The sequence below is a fragment of the Delphinapterus leucas genome, chromosome 13 (genome assembly GCF_059928025.1).
Source record: "Delphinapterus leucas isolate spDelLeu-1000000601 "Yukka" chromosome 13, BTC_Dleu_Yukka2, whole genome shotgun sequence".
Taxonomy (NCBI): Eukaryota; Metazoa; Chordata; class Mammalia; order Artiodactyla; family Monodontidae; genus Delphinapterus; species Delphinapterus leucas.
The window spans coordinates 79,435,377-79,457,852 of NC_143141.1; the positions used below are offsets into that span (position 1 = coordinate 79,435,377).

At 42.4% G+C, this 22,476-nt stretch overlaps 1 pseudogene across 1 annotated transcript; it reads left to right on the forward strand.

Moving 5' to 3' along the window:
- Positions 1–507: 507 nt before the first annotated feature.
- On the forward strand, positions 508–22,412 carry LOC111174747 (nucleosome assembly protein 1-like 1; annotated as a pseudogene). The gene is made up of 3 exons (XR_016395516.1): positions 508–1,294; positions 1,597–17,761; positions 18,015–22,412. The product of XR_016395516.1 is annotated as a nucleosome assembly protein 1-like 1 (transcript).
- The last annotated feature ends 64 nt before the right edge of the window (positions 22,413–22,476 follow it).

The following is a 22,476-nucleotide window of genomic DNA, read 5'->3' on the forward strand; positions in this document are numbered from 1 at the left end:
GTCCCCTGCATCGGCAGGCGGACTCTCAACCACTGCGCCACCAGGGAAGCCCTACCTTTCCTTTTTAATGGCTACATAGTATTCCATTCATACCTGTGATGGTTAATTTTATGTGTCAATTTGGGTGGGCCATGGGGCGACCTGATATTTGGTCAAACATTATTCTGGATGTTTCCCTGAGGGTGGTTTTGGATGGGATTTACATTTAAAATGGTATACTTTGAGTAAGCAGATTGCCTTCCATAATGTGGGTGGGCCTCATCCAGTTGGTTGAAGGCCTGAAAAGAACAAAAAGCTGACCTCTCCTGAGCAAGAGAGAATCTACAAGCAGACTGCTTTCGAACTTGAACTGCAACATTGACTCCTTCCTGTGTTTCCAGCCTGACGGCCTTTGGACTTGAACTGCAACTTTCCTGAGTTTCCAGCTTGCCAGCCTCCTTCATCAGATTTTGGACTCACCAAACCTCCACAATCATGTGAGCCAATTCCTTACAATAAATCTCTTTCTACATATACCCACATCCTGTGGTTCTAATTCTCTGGAGAACCTAATACTATAATCTATTTAACCAGGCCTCTATTAATGGACACTTAGCTTTTTCATTGTTCTGCTATTACAAAGAATGCTGCAATGAATATCCGTGTATGTATGTCATTATGCACATGCCACACCCATGTTTTAGCCACCAGTGGTCTTTTGCTTCAGTATAAAGGAATGTAGAAAATCCTCCCAAGCAATAGCCAGGCTAGGTGGAGTAATGTCTCGCTACAAATCTTACTCCGAATGTCATTAGTCATTAGGGTAGTGCAAATTGCAAGCATAATTAAATACCCCTTTGCACCCATTAGCATGGACTAGAATGGCTAAAATGATAAAGACTGAGCAGAGTAAGGCTTGGTGAGAATGTGAAGCACTGGACCTCTTCTACCTTGTTGGCAGGAGTAGAAAAAATTACAACTACTTCGTAAAACAGCTTGGCAGTTTCTTAAAGAGATGAAAATACACTGACTGATGATACGACCCAGCCGTTCCATTCATAGGAACTTTCCCAAGAGGAATGAAAGCATATAGCCCACAAGGACTTATACACACACGTTCACGGGAGCTTTATTTATAATAGCCACACACTGGAAACAATCAAATGTTCACCAAGGGGTAAATAAACATATTGTGGGATAGTCATACAATGGAATATTACTCAGCAGTGAAGAAGAATGACCTACCGATTCATACAATGACAGGGATGAGTGCCAAAAGAATTATGCAGAATGAAGGAAAACAGACAAAACAGGTGTAAGTACTATGACTCCATGTATATAAATTTCTAGAAAATGCAAATCTATAGTGACAGAAAGAAAATTGGTGGTTGCCTGGGGAACTGGTGGGAGAGCAAGGAAACTTTTGGGGGTGATGAATCGGTTCCCTACCTTGATTGTGATGACCATTTCACAGATGTGTATGTGGGTCAAAACTCATCAAATTGTACACTTTGAATATGTACAGTTATTGTATTTCAATATTTTAACAAGGCTATGAAGATCTTGAGTGTCAAAAAGTAAATATTAATGCTTTCTTCCTTTCTGCATTCCTTCTAGAACAATCTTCATCTCATCCATGTAAATGAATGCCTCAGGAAAATCAGAAAATATACATACTCAGAAAGGGAAAAGCACATTAATATTTTTCCAAAATATCACCCCCAGTGAGTTACACGTTTAAATTGAGAGTATGCCCCCTACGCCACCCCCTGCTCATCTCCCAGCCCACCCAAAAGGCCAGGTAAGCTGCACCACACTGAACCTTCGGCTCCCCAGATCCACCAGCTGAGGTCTCTGTGACTTGTCGAGAGGGCAAAGCTGAGACCAGCTGCGAAGTGTTCAGAGCGGGAGCTCACTGCCAGCCTTGAAGGCAGAAAGGAGGCCCAAGGGGCTGATGCCCCTCCTTGCTCTGAGCTGAGCTCTCCTTGCCTGGCTGCAAGCTGTGGGAGGAGAAAGATGAGTCAGTGCCCCCATCGCAGCCTGCAAGAGGCCAGCTGAGCAGCTGGGGCACGCCTCATTCTTGGCAGCCTGTGCTGATGCCCACCTGCCTGGCCCAGACAAGCCCTCAACAGCTGCCCCAGATATAGGGCGGGGTGCCGGCTGAGCAATCGGAAGCTCCGGTTATGAAGCAGCCAGTCCCTTCTGCGTGTCGGCACTGGCCCGAAGCAAGAAGAAAATGGATGCACGAGTGAAGGAGGAAGAGCGGCATGCTCCAGGTGAGGGCTGAGAAGGTTCGACACTAGCTGTCCCGCCCTGCTTCAAGGCTGCACACCAGGGAGGGCCAGTAGCCTTTTCAAAGTCTCCTGCTCACTGTAGCTCAGCAAGCCCTCAACCCCATGGCCTGGGATTGTCTGAGAGCAGAAGAAGATTCTGGGAAACTTGGCTTGTCTTCTATGTAATTTTCACCGACATCCATTGTTGTCGTAGGGACCCCGTCACTCCCCATCCCAGCCCACTCCTAGCCCCTCAGCCCCTGACAGAAGGATCTGCTAGGTGCATTGTGTTTCTCTTGGACTTCAGAGGACAATATTCTCCATTTTATAAACTGTACAAAAAAAGGTCGACCTGTCCTGCTCACCCAACAGGGACAAACATTAATGGAATCTGCATTGTTTATTACTTTAAAAAATTATACTTCAGGTATTTGGTAAGTTTGTGTTTGTAGGATAAAGAGAGAGATGCTTAAAAGCTCAGATCTTAAAAACAAAAAGGCAAAGAACTCTGGGTACTTGAGTTTCAATTGCCCAAGATCCGTTTCCAGCCCCTGATTCCATAGATTCTCCTAATTTGCAGGATTGTTTTAGCTCACAGACCCAGGATCCTTGTATTCCCTGGAGCCTCATATGCTTGGTTATGCTTGGCTGTTTGTCTTCATTTTAGATATTCAAGAATAGCTGTTAAATTGAGTAGTGAGGGTGGTAGAATATTCCATTCTCAGCAAGATATATTTAGAAGGTTCTACCATTAAAAGTCACAGCAGGGACTTCCCTGGTGGCGCAGTGGTTAAGAATCCGCCTGCCAATGCAGGGAACACGGATTCGATCCCTGCTCTGGGAAGATCCCACATACCGCGGAGCAGTTAAGCCCGTGCGCCACAACTACTGAGCCTGGACTCTAGAGCTCACGAGACACAACTACTGAGCCTGTGTGCCACAACTACTGAAGCCCGCGCACTCTGGGGCCTGAGTGCTGCAACTGTTGAGCTCACGTGCTGCAACTACTGAAGCTCGCGCACCTAGAGCCTGTGCTCTGCAACAAGAGAAGCCACCGCTGGGCAAAACTGAAATCTATACGGAAGGTCATTAAGAAGGGCAGGTGGAATTCAGGGGCATGGATGGAAGCTACTGTCTACAGGTAGAATTTCTTCTTCCCCAGGAAGCCTCAGCTCTGCATTTGAGGCTTTTTGAGCAATTGACTCAGGCCCACCCAGATTATCGAGGATAATCTATCGTACTTAAAGTCCACTGATCATGGACTTTAATCACATCTATAAAATGTCTTCACTGCAACACCTAGGTTAGTGTTTGACTGAATAAGTGGAGGCTATAAATCAAGCTGACAGGTTAAAAAAGTAATCACAACAGAGTCTGCCTGTTGGCCTCAGTCTAAGACATGTCCATGGAGTCCTCCTGAGAAGTCTGGACCAGTAGGTGAGGTAGCAGCTGGGGCATCTGAGGGATGAGTCCTCCTGCGATGGGTGAATGGAGGGGCCCAGCACAGATTATCCAGCACCATCCCGGCTGTGCACCAGATGGGACTTTACACCATGGGATCGCAGGATGACCAGAGCATCAGAGCTGGGTGAGCCTTTAGAGCCTCTTAGTCAAACTCTCATTGCCCACTGAGAAAACAGGCCCATATCAGTGAAACAGCCAAGATCAGCCAGAAAAAGATCTCCAGCAAGAATGGGGAAAGGAATTAGAAGACTGAGAAGATGGAGAAGCAAGGAAGAAAAAAGGCCTGATGGAGAAGGAAAGGCAAACAGATCCTTAAACCTCCGAGTCAAAAGAAACCCTGGGGTTCCCACAGTCCACCCCCTCATTGCACTGATGGGAAAACCGAGGCCCTAGGAGGGGAAGGAACTCCCTCAAGGTCACTCTGTGAGTTGAGGGTATAACTGGAACCCAAGCCAAGCCCATGTCTCCTGGGATGGTGCTGGGTCCCTGCTGCCCTCCCAGGCAGCTGGAGCCACTAAAGGCTGCCCTCTCACCCCTGGGCATTTGGAGACTGGCATTCTTAGAAAAGAAGAATCAATTTATTGGTCTTAATAATTAGTTTAGGAACCAGAGAGCTTGGGGACTGTGTCATAAGAACAATCCCAAACTCAGTCTCTGACCTGGAAAAACATAGCCACCTCTGTCCTGTGGCCACAGATGACATTCCCACCCCCAGTCATGCATGCCAAGGGCACCAGGGAAGGGCTAGGGGGGCTTGGTGCTGGCCTGCCCCATCCCACCCTCCTACTTCTCATTCCCAGAGGGACACATGGCTCAGAACAGGCGCCCTGTGGATGGCAGGGGCGGAGCACGCTCCTCTGTGCTCCACCGTGCAAATGGAAACATGGAGCACAGGGGAGTAATCGGCTCAAGGCCGTGCAACAAGCTACTGACTAAAACACCGGCCCTCTAATTCTCAGTTCAGCATCTTTGCTTTTGTTTGTTTGTTTTTTTCCCATTGTTTTTCACCCACTTACAATTGATTCCAGCAGGGCAGCCCAGCACACAGACAGTGCTGTGAAAGTGTCTGAAAGTGTTTTTACTGTGTGTTCGTTGCCCGATGGAAGGTGGGCAGGCTTGAAAGGGCCCAATAAGGTATCATTTAGCTGCTCAAACTCTTACATTAGAGGACAAGTATTCAAGTGTGGTTTTGAGGTCCCATGCTTCAAAAAAATAGAGAAAAAAATCACAGGGAGAAGTACCATGGGCCTCTGGGAGAAATGTGAGCCTGGGCCTGCTCCAAGGTTGCATAAACAGCGGTTATAACCATGACTAATCCAAACCCCACTCAGAGCTTTGCAGAGTGCGTCAGCTCTCCCTGTGGCTCGTGAAATCCCTGCTCAAAACTGAACCCTTTTAGGGAAGAGGAAACTGACCTTAGCACGGGCAGAAAGCTGCTGTGCGTCAAGTCACACTCCTGCTCGGAGACACCCTGTGTCAGGAAAGGTCACATTTCTGAATGACTAATAGCTGTACCAGATGCCAAAGCTGGGCAGAATCAGGTTTGCAGAGCTCTAAAATAGATGCTCTTACAAGACTAAACTGTGCATTTATCTGTGATTCAGGGTCAATGACCCCTTTTCTGGATTGCCCATCCATCAGCAAATATTTATCGGGCTGGGCTTAGCGCTAGGTGGTTTGGTGTATAAAATGATTCACAAATCTGTCCTGGCCCACCAGGAGCTGTCTAGCCGAGGTGGTAAGACAAACTCATACACAGATATTGAACAAAACCAGCCTGGGTCTGCAAGTGAGTGGCGTCCTCTGGAGTTGTGCGTCATGGAAGCCCTGGCCACGGTGGTCAAGGCAGGGGAGCTCAGAGGAAGAGTAGATCCCGGTGGGCTGGGCCGGCCGGGGAGGATGGCTGTTCAATGCCCATATCCCTCCCCTTCCTCTCTACTGCTGGCAGTCACTGGCTGGGCCTGTTGCCAGTGACAGAGGGTAGGAAGGCTGGTGACGGGCCTGGTGAAGCGCCTGAAGAAGGAGGGCACCAGCATGACAGGAAAGCCATGTTCAGCATTCATGCAGATTCCCTTGGCATCTTCCGCTGTGTCACTCCGTCATGGCCGGCTGGCCCCTTGCAAGTGCCGTCCAGCAGGCTCACTGGAGCCAGCTCTCCACCATGCTTACCGGGGCCACTTGCCACCTCCCATTTCTCTAACCAGTTACGTGATGTAAGGGACCAAAGTAGTGACAGCTTTTCCAAGTGCCCCCCCGATGCCTTTCCAGAGGGGAAGATTTATCTAAAAATTGTACTAAAATTTTACCATGGTAGCTTAATTCCAACGGAGTTAAGTAGCACCCACCCTGGCTCCCTTTTTTTAAAAGGCCAACAAGGAGGTGAGGGTACTTAAGTTGCTATTACCTTGGTGTGAATTGTCTGTTCAGCTTTGCTGCATCAATAGAAACTGGGTCTCCAGGAAGGGCCAGTGGCCCCCTCCTTGGGTCTGCCTGCTCTGTGCTCTGCTGGAAAGTATATCTCCTGAGAAGCCCACTGCCCTGTGTCCAAAAGATCGCCAGCAATCACCAGCAACTATGCAAGAGGCACAGAACAGATTCTCCCTCGTAGCCCTCGGAAGGAACCAGCCCTCCAGACACCTCGATTTCAGACCTCTGGCCACCAGACCCATGAGACAACAAATTTCTGTTGTTTAAGCCACTCAGTTTGTGGTACTTTACGGCAGCCCTAGCAGACTAATGCCTATGGCTTCTCTGTTTAATTATTTGTGTAGACCCCTTCCTCTTCTACTCTGAAATAAATCAGGTTCCGGGAGGACTCCTACCTCCAGTCCTGCTACCCAAGTCCACGGATAAGAGGAGACGCACGCCTTCTCTTCAAGGTGACGCCCTCATCTTCGGAGGCTTATGTTTGCTGATGCTTCCTGGACGATGCTGCTGCTGATTGGGCCTCCCATCGCATCACCACCTCCTTCGTTCTGGCTTCTGTCTGATCTCAGCTGCTCTTAGCAGCTCCGATTCATATTTTGAAGGTTGTGGATCTGCTCCCAATTTTGCTGAACAAAAGTCCATTGATTTGGCCATCCTTCTTGATGCTTTTGCATGACTTGAGAAAAACCAGACAGATGCTAAACCTACGTCACCGTGTTCATCCCAGAAGTCCTGAAGGTTCAGATTTAACTCCATAAGCCCAGGTAGTGATTTCAGCTAAGTGCATGGAAAGTCATTTTCCCACGGTGATAATTACGTAGCATTTTTCATCTTCACGGTACTTGGGCAACACTTAACAATTACTCCTTCTAATACCTGGAGCAATTACAAATAAAAATCACACATTTTTATTTGGCTAAAGGAGATAATTACCAATATTAGGAGACAAGGAATACCTTGAGGGACTGGAGGTGAATAATTAAATTGCGGTAGAAATATTTCAAGGCCTGATTGCCTTCTGTTTTCATGAGAGTAAAGAGATTGAAGCTTCATTAGGGGGACTTCCCTGGTCGCCCAGTGGTTGAGAATCCACCTGCCAATGCAGGGGACAAGGGTTCAAGCCCTGGTACGGGAAGATCCCACAGGCCACAGAGTAACAAATCCCGGGCACCACAACTACTGAGCCTGTGCACCTAGAACCTGTGCACCTAGAACCTGTGCTCCACAACAAGAGAAGCCGCTGCAGTGAGAAGCCAACTCAATGAGAAGCCTGTGCACTGCAATGAAGAGTAGCCCCCGCTTGCCACAACTAGGGAAAGCCCGCGTGCAGCAACGAAGACCCAATGCAGCAACGAAGACCCAATGCAGCAAAAAATAAATAAATAAAAATAAATAAATTTATTTTAAAAATTAAAATATTTATACATTGATTTAAAAATAACAATAATAAATCCATTAGATGTTAACATAGACAACATAATTTTATGAAAAATAACTATTTTTCAAAATAAAAAATTATCAAGAAGATTGGCATTGTTTTACATTTACTTATGAATTTCTGTGATTTTCCTTTTTTTGTGGGGGAGGCATGCAGGGTATGCAGGGTCTTAGTTCCCCAACCAGAGATCGAACCAGTGTCCCCTGCAGGGGAAGCGCAGAGTCTTAACCACTGGACCGTCAGGGAAGTCCCTGAATTTCTGTGATACATTTTGATAGCAAAGATATCATTCAGTTTGTTATAGATTATTTCCCACTGTTGTTTGCCCTTAGTTAGTGCATTTTCTTTCGTATTTTTCCTTATTCCAAAGCACAATTTTGGGGAGGAGGGGAAAAGAAATTAATTTATAACATAGCTTAAATGTTCTACTGACTTTTACTAATAAACTCCTCTATGAAGCAGAATTCAAATTTCCAGATTTCTGGGAAGTCCCTGGCGGTCCAGTGGCTAGGACTTGGTGCTTTCACTGCTGGGGCCTGGGTTCAACCCCTGGCTGGGGAACTAAGATCCCACAAGCTGCACAGCATGGCCAAAAAACAAAAACAAAAACAAATTTCCAAATTTCTTTATCTCCGTTAAACTTCTTTCAGGTATATAATAAATTCCTTAAGTACTATACATATTAAGGGAATAACAATTCTATGGAACTGCAGGCTTTGGGCAGACCACTAATTATTTCTATAAAGTAGTTGTGTTGTTTTGAAGCCTCCATCCTGCGTGATTAAAAGGCAAACATTTCAACAAAACCACAAAATGTGCCAAGTGGGACTTTTTAAAGATTCACATGCCATCAAGAATTTATAAGAAAAAAAACATTTGAGGCGATGGTTATGGGAATGATTTGAGAAAATGAAATGAAGTTCTTTTTGAAATATTTCAATAGAATATTAAAGGAAAGCAGCTGGTTTCTATTTTATTACGGAGTATTTCCAGCCAAAACAATGTTTGCTTTATGAAGAGGATGTGTGGACAGACTATCTTGAATATTCCAGCTATAGTTTCCAGATGTCTCAGAACTGATAAGATAGTCTAATGAGGAGTCTAGTAAGGATTTGAATTGATGTTTCACTAATCCTTTTATTTCTGGGAAGTAATGAATACATCATATTACAGATTCATTCATCTGCTCTGAATGCTTTTTTTTTTTTTTTTGCGGTACGCGGACCTCTCACTGTTGTGGCCTCTCCCGCTGCGGAGCACAGGCTGCGGACGCGCAGGCTCAGCGGCCATGGCTCACAGGCCCAGCCGCTCCGCGGCATGTGGGATCCTCCTGGACCGGGGCACGAACCCGTGTCCTCTGCATCGGCAGGCGGACTCTCAACCACTGCGCCACCAGGGAAGCCCTAAATGCTTTTATTGACGGTCAGATTTTCCTTGGTAGAAGTCTTTAAAAATTATTCCCTTCAAGAATGCTATGGTTAAAGTTGATAAAGAAGTATAATATAGAAGACCACATTTTAACCAAAAATTATGGTGTGAAAGGTCAAATTAAAATAACATGTAATGATTTTTATGTTTATCTCAGTTCAGTTTTTAGCACTTGTTATCACTGGTTGATTTGTTTATTGGTTTGGTTGCTCCCTGCTTTTTAAATTTTATTTAATTTTAATAATTTATTTTATTTTAAATTTTTGATTAAAAATTTTTTTTTCTTTCTTTTTTTCTCCTTCTTCTTCTGAGCCATGTGGCTGACAGGGTCTTGGTGCTCAGGCCTGGTGTCAGGCATGAGCCTCCAAGGTGGCAGAGCCGAGTTCAGGACATCGGACCACCACAGACCTCCCAGCCCCATGTAATATCAATCGGCGAGAGCTCTCCCAGAGATCTCCAGCTCAACACTGAGACCCAGTTCCATCCAACGGTCTGCAAGCTCCAGTGCTGGACACCCCATGCCAAACAACTAGCAAGACAGGAACACAACCCCATGCATTAGCAGAGAGGCTGCCTAAAATCATACTAAGTTCACAGACACCCCAAAATACACCACCAGATGCGGTGTGGCCCACCAGAAAGACAAGATCCAGTCCCACCCTCCAGAACACAGGCACCAGTCCCCTCCACCAGGAAGCCTGCACAAGCCACTGAACCAACATCACCCACTGGGGCAGACACCAAAAACAATGGGAACAATGAACCTGCAGCCTGCGAAAAGGAGACCCCAAACACAGTAAGTTAAACAAAATGAGAAGACAGGGAAATATGCAACAGATGAAGGAGCAAGGTAAAAATCCACCAGACCAAACAAATGAAGAGGAAATAGGCAGTCTACCTGAGAAAGAATTCAGAGTAATGATAGTAAAGATGATCCCAAATCTTGGAAATAGAATGGAGAAAATACAAGAAACGTTTAACAAGGACCTAGAAGAACTAAAGAACAAACAAACAATGATGAACAACACAATAAATGAAATTAAAAATTCTCTAGAAGGAATCAATAGCAGAATAACTGAGGCAGAAGAACGGATAAGTGACCTGAAAGATAAAATAGTGGTAATAACTACCACAGAACAGAATAAAGAATTAAAAGAATTGAGGACAGTCTCAGAAACCTCTGGGACGACATTAAACGTACCAACATTCGAAGTATAGGGGTCCCAGAAGAAGAAGAGAAAAAGAAAGGGTCTGAGAAAATATTTGAAGAGATTATAGTTGAAAACTTCCCTAACATGGGAAAGGAAATAGTCAGTCAAGTCCAGGAAGCACAGAGAGTCCCATACAGGATAAATCCAAGGAGATACATGCCAAGACACATATTAATCAAACTATCAAAAATTAAATACAAACAAAAAATATTAAAAGCAGCAAGGGAAAAGCAACAAAAAACATACAAGGGAATCTCCATAAGGTTAACAGCTGATCTTTCAGCAGAAACTCTGCAAGCCAGAAGGGAGTGGCAGGACATATTTAAAGGGATGAAAGGGGAAAACCTACAACCAAGATTACTCTACCCAGAAAGGATCTCATTCAGATTCGAGGGAGAAATTAAAACCTTTACAGACAAGCAAAAGTTAAAAGCAGTTCTAAGAGGGAAGTTTATAGCAATACAATCCTACCTCAAGAAACAAGAAAAATCTCAAATAAACAACCTAACCTTATACCTAAAGCAATTAGAGAAAGAAGAAAATACCCTAAAGTTAGCAGAAGGAAAGAAATCATAAAGATCAGATCAGAAATCAATGAAAAAGAAATGAAGGAAACAATAGCAAAGATCAATAAAACTAAAAGCTGGCTCTCATAGAAGATAAACAAAATTGATAAACCATTAGCCAGACCTATCAAGAAAAAAAGGGAGAAGACTCAAGTCAACAGAAGTAGAAATGAAAAAGGAGAAGTAATGACTGACACTGCAGAAACACAAAGGATTATAAAAGACTACTACAAACAACTATATGCCAATAAAATGGACAACCTGGAAGACACGGACAAATTCTTAGAAAAGCACAACCTTCAAGACTGAACCAGGAAGAAACAGAAAATATAAACAGACCAATCACAACTGTGATTAAAAATCTTCTAACAAACAAAAGCCCAGGACCAGATGGTTTCACAGGTGAATTCTATCAAACATTTAGAGAAGAGCTAACACCTATCCTTCTCATACTCTTCCAAAATATAGCAGAGGGAGGAACACTCCCAAAATCATTCTACGAGGCCACCATCACCCTGATACCAAAACCAGATGAAGATGTCACGAAAAAAGAAAACTATAGGCCAATATCACTGATGAACATAGATGCAAAAATCCTCAACAAAATACTAGCAAACAGAATCTAACAGCACATTAAAAGGATCATACACCATGATCAAGTGGGGTTTATCCCAGGAATGCAAGGATTCTTTGATATATGCAACCCAATCAATGTGATACACCATATTAACAAATTGAAGAATAAAAATCATATGATAATCTCAATAGATGCAGAAAAAGCTTTCAACAATATTCAACACCCATTTATGATAAAAACTCTCCAGAAAGTGGGCATAGAACCTACCTCAACATAATAAAGGCCATATATGACAAACCCACAGCCAACATTGTTCTCAATGCTGAAAAACTGAAACCATTTCCTCTAAGATCAGGAACAAGACAAGGTTGCCCACTCTCACCACTATTATTCAACATAGTTTTGGAAGTTTAAGCCACAGCAATCAGAGAAGAAAAAGAAATAAAAGGAACCCAAATTGGAAAAGAAGAAATAAAACTGTCACTGTTTGCAGATGACATGATATTATACACAGAGAATCCTAAAGATGCTACCAGAAAACTACTAAAGCTAATCAGTGAATTTGGTAAAGTAGCAGGATACAAAATTAATGCACAGAAATCTTTGCATTCCTATACGTTAAGGACAAAAAATCTGAAAGAGAAATTAAGGAAACACTCCCATTTACCACTGCAACAAAAGGAATAAAATACCTAGGAATAAACCTACCTAAGGAGACAAAAGATCTATATGCAGAAAACTAAGACACTGATGAAAGAAATTAAAGATGATATAAACAGATAGAGAGATATACCATGTTCTTGGATTGGAAGAATCAACATTGTGAAAATGACTATACTACCCAAAGCAATCTACAGATTCAATGCAATCCCTATCAAACTACCAATGGCATTTTTCACAGAACTAGAACAATAAATTTCACAATTTGTATGGAAACACAGAAGACCTGGAATAGCCAAAGCAATCTTGAGTCAGGCTCCCTGACTTCAGACTATACTACAAAGCTACAGTAATCAAGATAGTATGGTACTGGCACAAAAATGGAAATACAGATCAATGGAACAGGATAGAAAGCTCAGAAGTAAACCCATACACATATGGTCACCTTATCTTTGATAAAGGAGGCAAGAATATACAATGGAGAAAAGACAGCCTCTTCAATAAGTGGTGCTGGGGAAACTGGACAGCTACATGTAGAAGAATGAAATTAGAACACTTCCTAACACCATACACAAAAATAAACTCAAAATAGATTAGAGACCTAAATTTAAGGCCAGACACTATAAAACTCTCAGAGGAAAACATAGGCAGAACACTCTATGACATAAATCACAGAAAGATCCTTTTTGACCCACCTCCTAGAGAAATGGAAATAAAAACAAAAATAAACAAATGGGACCTAATGAAACTTAAAAGCTTTTGCACAGCAAAGGAAATCATAAAAAAAGACAACCCTCAGAATGGGAGAAAATATTTGCAAACGAATCAACTGACAAAGGATTAATCTCCAAAATACACAAGCAGCTCATGCAACTCAACATCAAAAAAACAAACAACCCAATTGAAAAATGGTCAGAAGACCTAAAAAGACATTTCTCCAAAGAAGATATACAGATGGCCAACAAACACATGAAAGGATGCTCAACGTCACTAATCATTAGAGAAATGCAAATCAAAACTACAATGAGGTATCACCTCACACCGGTCAGAATGGCCATCATCAAAATATCTATAAACAGTAAATGCTGGAGTGGGTGTGGAGAAAGGGGAACCCTCTTGCACTGTTCATGGGAATGTAAATTGATACAGCCACTATGGAGAACAGTATGGAGGTCTCTTAAAATACTAAAAATAGAACTACCATATGACCCAGCAATCCCACTACTGGGCATATATTCTGAGCAAACCATAATTCAAAAACAGACATGTACCACAATGTCCACTGCAGCACTATTTATAATAGTCAGGATATGGAAGCAACCTAAGTGTCCATCGACAGATGAATGGATAAAGAAGATGTGGCACATACATACAATGGAATATTACTCAGCCCTAAAAAGAAATGAAATTGAGTTATTTGTAGTGAGGTGGATGGACCTAGAATCTGTCATACAGAGTGAAGTAAGTCAGAAAGAGAAAAACAAACACCGTATGCTAACACAAACACATATATGTGGAATCTTAAGAAAGACAAATGGTTCCGATGAACCTTGTGGCAGGACGGGAATAAAGACACAGACATAGAGAATGGACTTGAGGACATGGGGAGGTGGAAGGGTAAGCTTGGACGAAGTGAGAGAGTAACATGGACACATATACACCACCAAATGTAAAACAGATAGCTAGTGGGAAGCAGCCGCATAGCACAGGGAGATCAGCTCCGTGCTTTGTGACCACCTAGAGGGGTGGGATAGGGAGGGAGGGAGGGAGATGCAAGAGGCAAGGGATGTGGGGATATATGTATGCATACAGCTGATTCACTTTGTTATGCAGCAGAAACTAACACAACATTGTGAAGCAATTATACCCCAATAAAGATGTTAAAAAAAATAACATGTAATGAAATAATATTAGCTGGGGTGGGAGTAGGGAGGAGGTAGAAATGGGATTATAAGTATCTGCAGGGAAATATTAAAACAAGGAAAAAAAATCTGCCGGGAAGCTTAGAACAGACGTAAGAAACCTTCTTCCAGGCGCTAACATAATTTAAACAGTCTATATTAAAAATATCATTAGCTTTCTACCTCATACTACTTACACAAATAAATTTCAAATCAGTTATAGCTAATATTTATTGAATGCTGACACTAGGCCCTGTTGAAAGCCTTCATGTGAATAAACTCATGAAATCCTCACAGTACCCACCAGAAAAGTATTATTATCATCTCTGTTTTATAGTCCATTTTATAGGAATTGGAATCTGCTCCTATATCTTGTTAATCTGCCTTCCATGTCATCACTGCTTATTTTTTCTCTCTTTTGTGCTGGGTACTGGTTCAATTTATCATTGCAGTCTTCTAATTTGCCAGTTTTCTCTTTAAAAGACTCAAGAGTTTATCAATTTTGATTTAATTTCTGTATATGGTATGAGGCAGAAGTCCAAATTCATAGTTTTGCATGTAGATGTCCAGTTGTTCCTGTACTACTTGTTCAAAAAACTCTTTTAACCCATTGAAATATCTTGGCTTCTTGGGAGTTCCCTGGAGGTCCAGTGGTTAGGACTCTGCTCTTTGCTTTCACTGCTGAGGGTGCAGGTTCAATCCCAGGTCGGGGTCCCCACAAGCTGCACGGCGTGGCTAAAAAAAAAAAAAAATAAAACATCTTGGCTTCTTTATCAAAGATCAGTTGACCATAAATATAAAGGTTTACTTCTGAACTCGCAATTCTATTCTATTGACCCACATGTCTAGCCTTATACCAGTGCCACACCCTCTTGACTATATAGCTTTGTAGTAAAATGTGAAAACTGGAACTCCACTAACCCTGCTCTTTTGCAAGAATGTTTTGGCTATTCTGAGTCCCTTGCATTTTTATTCTTTCTTTTTTTTTAAATATAATTTTTACTGGAGTATAGTTGATTTACAATATTGTGTTAGTTTCAGGTGTACAGCAAAGTGAATCAGTTATACATATACCTATATCCACTCTTTTTTAGATTCCTTTCCCATATAGGCCATTATAGAACACTGAGTAGAGTTCCCTGTGCTATAGAGTAGGTCCTTATTGGTAATCTATTTTATATAGAGTAGTATGTATATGTCAATCCCAATCTCCCAATTATCCCTCCCCCTTTGCATTTCTGTATGCATTTTAGAATTAGCCTGCCAATTTCTCTAGAAAAACACAGGTGAGATTTAGATCGGAATGGCACTGAATCTGTACATCAATTTGGGGAGTATTTCCATTTCAACAATATCGTTTTCTAATCCACTAACAAGGATGTTTTCCCATTGATGTAGGTTTCCTTTAAACTCTTTCGAAAGTATTCTCTCTCTTTTCTGTCTGTAAACTCTCCCTCTCTACTGGCACCTTCCCATCAGCATATACTATAGTCAAGTTTCCATCATGTTAAAGGAAAAGAAAAATAAAACAAACTTTCTGGACTCGAATTCCCTCCAGCTCTCATCCTTTACCCCCTTCCTTGACAAAACGTCCTGAGAATGTGGTCTCTCCTCGTTGTCTCCACTAACTACTTACTCTTCAGTCAACTGCAGCTTGGCTTCAGTCCTTACCTCTCCACTAAAATTGCTCTTAACTAGATATCCAAGATCTTGTTCATTTCAACGAGCATTTTCAGCCTCCATCTCACCTCTTACAGCATTTTATACGTTAATTGTTCTTAGTGCTAGAAATTCTTTCCTGGCTTCCAATTAACCACCTCCTCTTGTTTTCTGTGTATTCTCTAGCAGCTCCGCCTCATTCTCCTCTGAAGTTCTCTCTGCCACTGTCCATCTCATAAATGTTGGTGTTTTTCAGGGTTCTGTGACAGACCCTTTTCTTTTCTCATTTTACCTTCTCCCAACTGTGACATTTACAAAACGACTCTCCCATAAATATCACCAGCTCAGATCTCACTCTTGAGCTTTAAGCCCACTTATCCTGTTGCTAAGTCGACAAGACTCTTGGAGAGCCTTTAACCATAACAAATTCAACATGCCCGTTCCCTGGTTACACCTTGTCTTCCACTCCCAGACCCCAGCTAGTATGCACCTAATCAGTTGCTCAAGCCAGAACTCTAGAAGCCATTTCTGACTCCTCTCTCTGTTTCCCAGTCTCAACCCTTCTGTCATCAACTCTGTCAATCATATCTACTGAATAAAAATAACTAACAGTTACCTATAATTTATGAGTTTTAAATAGCTCCAAAGACAAAGAAAAGCACAGAGACTTTAGAATCAGATAATCCAGAAAGGTGAGTTAGACAGTGTACCCAGTTGGCTTTTGGGTCCATGCCAAAACCTTTCCCAACTTTCCCCTACACTTTTCAGGTCTTCTTGATCTGGTTCAAACTTTCCTGTCTGACCCCAGCTCTTACCCTTCTCTTCCCATTCCTCTCCCAACCCCACATTTCTCTAATTGTACCAAATTTCTTTCAGATTGGGATATGCTAGCTGCTATAAAAAAAAAAAAACTCCCGAACAGTATTGATTTATCCCATTAACACTTACTTCTTATTTGTGTTACCATCCAGTGTCATCTTGTGGCTTCCCCTTATTTGGCGATTCAAGTGCGCAGGCTCTATCTGGTGACTCTGCCGTGCCCCAGGGCCTCAGAGTTCTCTGAATTCAGCCAGCGGAGAAAGAGGGAAAAGGATAGCAAAGATATTATGGGGGGAACTATCCCACCCTCCTTAAAAGCCCTGGTCCTGCTTGACTCACGTCATTTCTGCTCATATTCCGTTGGTAATAACTATTCAGTCAGCCACCTTGACAGAAGGGATGCTGGAAAACGGATGCTAGGTAATGTAGCCCCTGGCAGGGCAGACACCATTTCTGCTGCACAAGCATCCCCTACTCTGTGCTCCCTCTCTCTCCACTACACTTTTTCCATAGTATTGCCTCTGACTTGGTTCAGGCTTTCTCTGTCCCCAGCCTAGTTTCCTTCTACTATCAGCTTAGGTATCACTTCCCCTGGGAAACCCATCCTGATAGGTTAGGTATTCTTGTTCCGTGCTCCCATAACACCCTTTATTACCCTGTGATAGCAGATAGCGTGTCTACCATAGTGACCATGATGGACGACTATCTATCTTTTCCCCTCCAGACTATAAAAAACTACGGGGGAAGGCACATTGTTTGCCTTGTTCATTCTCGTATCCCCATCACATGGTATATCAATAAAGATGTGCTAAAGTCACATCAGAGGAAAGAACTGTTGTTCTGAGGGGGAAAAAATGGGCGGGGAGAGAAAATGGTTACTGGGGTCCGGAGAGCTGCAGGAATCAAGCCATGACAGGGTCGGGGGCTAAGGAGCACTCGCCGTCAGGATGCTGCGAGCCGGTACCAGATGGCTGCCCCGCCGCCCTCACCCTTCCCGGTACCACGCAAAAGATAAGCTGCTAATCTTTTTGGCATTCATACAACATGGCAGACATCGACAACAAAGAACAGTCTGAACTTGGTCAAGATTTGGATGATGTTGAAGAAGTAGAAGAAACTGGTGAAGAAACAAAAATCAAAGCGCGTTAGCTGACTGTTCAGGTGATGCAAAATCCTCAGATTCTTGCAGCCCTTCAAGAAAGACCTGATGGTCTGGTAGAAACACCAACAGGATACATTGAAAGTTTGCCTAGGGTAGTTAAAAGATGCGTGAATGCTCTCAAAAACCTTCAAGTTAAATGGGCACAGATAGAAGCCAAGTTCTATGAGGAAGTTCATGATCTTGAAAGAAAGTATGCTGTTCTCATGGACATATATACACTGTCAAATGTAAAATAGCTAGCTAGTGAGAAGCAGCCGCATAGCACAGGGAGATCAGCTCGGTGCTTTGTGAACCCCTAGAGGGGTGGGATAGGGAGGGAGGGAGGGAGACGCAAGAGGGAGGAGATATGGGGATATATGTAAATGTATAGCTGATTCACTTTGTTATACAGCAGAAACTAACACACCATTGTAAAGCAATTATACTCCAATAAAGATATTAAAAAAAAAGTATGCTGTTCTCTATCAGCCTCTATTTGATAAGAGATTTGAGATCATTAATGCCATTTATGAACCTAAAGAAGAAGAACATGAATGGAAACCAGATGAGGAAGATGAAATTTCAGAGAAGCTAAAAGAAAAGGCCAAGATTGAAGATGAGAAAAAGGATAAAGAAAAAGAAGACCCCAAGGGAATTCCTGACTTTTGGTTGACCGTTTTTAAGAATTGCTCAGCGATATGGTCCAGGAACATGATGAACCTTTTCTGAAGCACTTGAAAGATATTAAAGTGAAGTTCTCAGATGCTGGTCAGCCTATGAGTTTTGTCTTAGAATTTCACTTTGAACCCAATGAGTAATTCACAAATGAAGTGTTGACAAAGACACATAGGATGAGGTCAGAACCAGAGGATTCTCATCCTTTTTCTTTTGATAGACCAGAAATGATGGGTCGTACAGGGTGCCAGACAGATAGGAAAAAAGGGAAGAATGATGTCACTTTGAAAACCATTAAGAAGCAGCAGAAACACAAGGGACGTGGAACAGTTCGTACTGTGACCAAAACAGTTTCTAGTGACTCTTTAATTTTTTTGCTCCTCCTGAAGTTCCTGAGAGTGGAGACCTGGATGATGCTGCTGAAGCTATCCTTGCTGCGGACTTTGAAATTGGTCACTTTTTACGTGAGCATATAATCCTAAAATCGGTGTTAGACTTTACTGGAGAAGCTATTGAAGACGACGACGATAATGATGATGAAGAAGGTGAAGAAGTAGATGAGGTAATGTTTACCAAATGAGCAAATAATTCTGTATAACACACTGAGAAGCAAATTGAGTGACTTGTGTATTCCTTTGCTATAAATCATTACTCGGTGATATGGGATAAAGACGTTTTTGGAAAAAAATATGATTTTAGAATTCTACAGCCAAACAATGTATGTATGAGGTTTCGATAAATTGCAAAACTCAAAAAAAAAATGTGCTAAAGGCATGTGAATAAGCTGAAGCCATTATTTAAAAGAGAAAAGTAGGTTAAACTTTGCTATTTGAAGGGCTCCAAATTTGCCCTAATTTCTTATACTGTGGATGTTTCTATGATTTTCTCCCAGAAATAACCAAAAAAAAAGATAAGCTGCTAATAATACCTTAAAATTATTTTCTCCTCCAAAATGGTGTGCATATTAGATAAAAATTATTCAGACAAAACTTCCATAATCATATTTTTCCCCCTTAATCAACAGTATGTATGTTCTCTGGTGATTGACACTTAGCCACCATCTCATGGTCCATTACACAGAGTCCTAGCACAGGGAAAGCAGACCTTAAGAGCTGATGTGATGCCATGTTAAATATATTTAATTTGGAATATGGATTGATTTTGGCTCATCTAGATAAACCAGGTAACTTTCCCCCATCTTATGTTTCTATTCTATCTTATTATTTTTGTTTGATTGTATTGTATTTATTTTTGTCTGCCACATTTTATATCAAGACAGAATAACATAATGCTGGTCATTAGAATCCCCTGGAGAGCTTTTGTGGTGACCTAAATGGGAAGGAAATCCAAAAAAAGAGGGGATATATGTATACATATAGCTGATTCACTTCACTGTACAGTAGTAACTAACACAACATTGTGAAACAACTATACCTCAATTTAAAAAAAAATTTAAAAAAAGAACTTTTAGCTGGTTCTGTCATCTTCACTCTGAAAGGCAAGTCCATTCTTGTGCTACCCCAAGGTAGGGCTGGTGACTGCAAACAAGGCATGGACAGGGGAGATGTTATTACCAATTGGCAGGTCCCAGAGGACACAAAGACATACCTGGACATACCCAGAGTTAGCCTCCAGAATGACTGGAGGCACACAGAGCTGTCTTCTGCCCCAGGGATAGCTGGTTGGGCAGAGAGAGCAGGGAGAGGCAACTGCACCTGGGCAGGGGGTCCACATCTGTCCAGTGTTGGTCATCACCCCCAGTGCTGTACATCCTGATGACTGTGTAGGAAAGCTCACGCTCAGCGAGCTAGGAAACCCCACATTGCTCTGTAAGCTCAGACTTATATTCACAGGTCAAAGAGCCCCAGTAAATTCTTCAGTGGAAAAAAAAAAATCACCTGGAGAGTTTGAATGCCCAGGTCTGACCCCATAACAATTAAATCATAATGTCTGGGGGTAGTAGCTAGGTAGCAGTGGTTTCTAAAGATCCTTAGGTGATTCTAGTGTGCCACAAGATTGGAAACCATCGGTGTGGTAGGTTTTAATCTAAGTTCTGACACATACTGGCCTTCTAACCTTGGACATGTAATTTAACTTCTTTGTGGAGTTAAATTATGTACAAGTGGTTGCCTTATAGAGTTGTTTTAAGGATGAAATGATTCAAAACAAAGTGATGGGGTCCATGCATAGAACTCAGTAAAGGCTATGGAATTTTTTTTTTTTTTTTTTTGGTGTGTGTGTGGGTATTATTAGTCTTCTCCCTACCAAGTGGAGAAACATCATAATTCATTCTGAGTTAAACTTCTACCACCCCATTCCATTCTTCAGTGTAGCTTGGCTTAACTATGGCCTCCTAGATAGTTTGAGAGTATTATCCAAACCAGGATAATTGTCCACAGACAATTCCTTCAGTGTTGCAGAAATAAACAAAGTCTCTGCTCTTCTAGAATTTATATTTTAGTGGGGGAGATAAATAATCTACAAATCAATATATAATTTCAGGCAGTGTTCATTGAAGCCATGCCAATGCAATAAACTTTACAATGAATTCACTGTGGTTTTCAGCTAAGAATAGCAAAGGGGAAGGCATTTCTGTTCCCTAAAAGGAAGAGTACTCTCCAAAGAGTGAAACGATATATTTTCTTAAAAAGGTAAAAGTCATGTCTCATACAAATACAAAATGAACATGTGTCAAAGATTTTGTTTACTCATTAATTAACGACGGGACCAGTAAAATCTTAGAACTGGTTTAAAGCACATTGTAATGTACCCACTTACATTGTTCAAATCAGGATTGGGAAATGGATTTACAAATGGCTGCAAAATGGCGTTTTCCAAGGAGGGGGATTCAATATGAAGTTCAATGGACACGAGTACTTCTTGCTATCTGTTACCTACATTTAGAGTTGAACAGATGTTGACTGAAAAAAATACACACAAGCTGTAAGTTGAAAACTATGTTTTATTTGTTGTACTTATTGAGGGTTTAAACCCAGGAGACATCCTCTCAGATAGCTCTGAAGGCCTGTTCCAAAAAGGTAACAGAGGAGCCAGGAGATACAGGAGTTTTTTTCAAAAAAAATTCCAGGTAGTCAGAACATCAAATGATTACTGTTAATTAAAGAAAACCAGATATCTCAGGTCAATGAATTTAGTGTTTTTCCACATATGAGAAGATGCAAGAGTCTGGGCTTATTAAAATTATTCCTTTGATATGCACCATAACCATCTAGGGCCAGTAACCTATTTTTCTCCATCCTGAATCCCCTCAGGATGCACCACTTGTGGTGGCTGCAGAGGCTGATTGGCTCCACGGCCACAATAGCCTTTGTTTACTGAAATAGCAGGTTACATTCTTTGTCCACACCTAGCTCCACAAAGAAAGATGAAGAGCTCCTATAGATTCAGAATACCCTGAAAGGTGAGCCAGACTATGGCTGGTTTTTCACTGAAAACACCCGGGAATCTTTTAGTCCATTGCATCGTGTTTCACAATTTTTCCCTATAAAAATCACTACCTGTAAACACTCAGCAGCTAAGCAGTTCTTCCACTTTGCTTTCATTTTCGTCAACCTTTTTGCTTCCATTTTCGTCAACCTTTTTGCTTCCATTTTCGTCAACCCTTTTGCTTCATACTTGCCTTTGGCAGGGCTGGATGGTATTTCTTTGCTCCCACCAAAGAGGCGTCAGAGTGAGCGAGAGTGTAAAGCTAACCCTTTCCCCCTCCAGTAAATCCCCGATTCCCTTAGCCGGGAAGTCCCCAGAGCAGGGATTAGCCCCGCCCCCTTTCCCTCGGGCACCGCCCCTGGCCAGCCCCATAATTGAGCTACGCGCAAAAGTCACGTGAGCAGTCGTGGTCCCGTGTCGCCTCCGAAGCAGTACGTGGCAGATGTCACTCAGGAAAGTCCTTCGTTCCCGGTTTCTGCCCCCTACTCCATCTCGACCCTCTTTTTTTCCCCATTAAATGCCTCTCTTCTTGCCGCTCTCATCTCGGGGATGCTGAACCACCCGCCTCCCCTCAACCTGAACTATCCTAGACCTATAAGCCACCCATCTCCCTCAAGTAAGAGGCAGGGATCCATTAGCGCTAAGGCGAGTTGCGGTTCTGATTGGGCGTGAGATCTTGTCAATCTCCAAGTTTTTCCAATCAAGGGCCGGGTCCACCTAGCTTTCCGCTCTTCCATTGGCCTGTGTGCGGGGAAGGTGGAGGAAAAGGGTAAACCGAGCTCGCGCGAGAGCAGCGCTGGGTCTTCAGTGC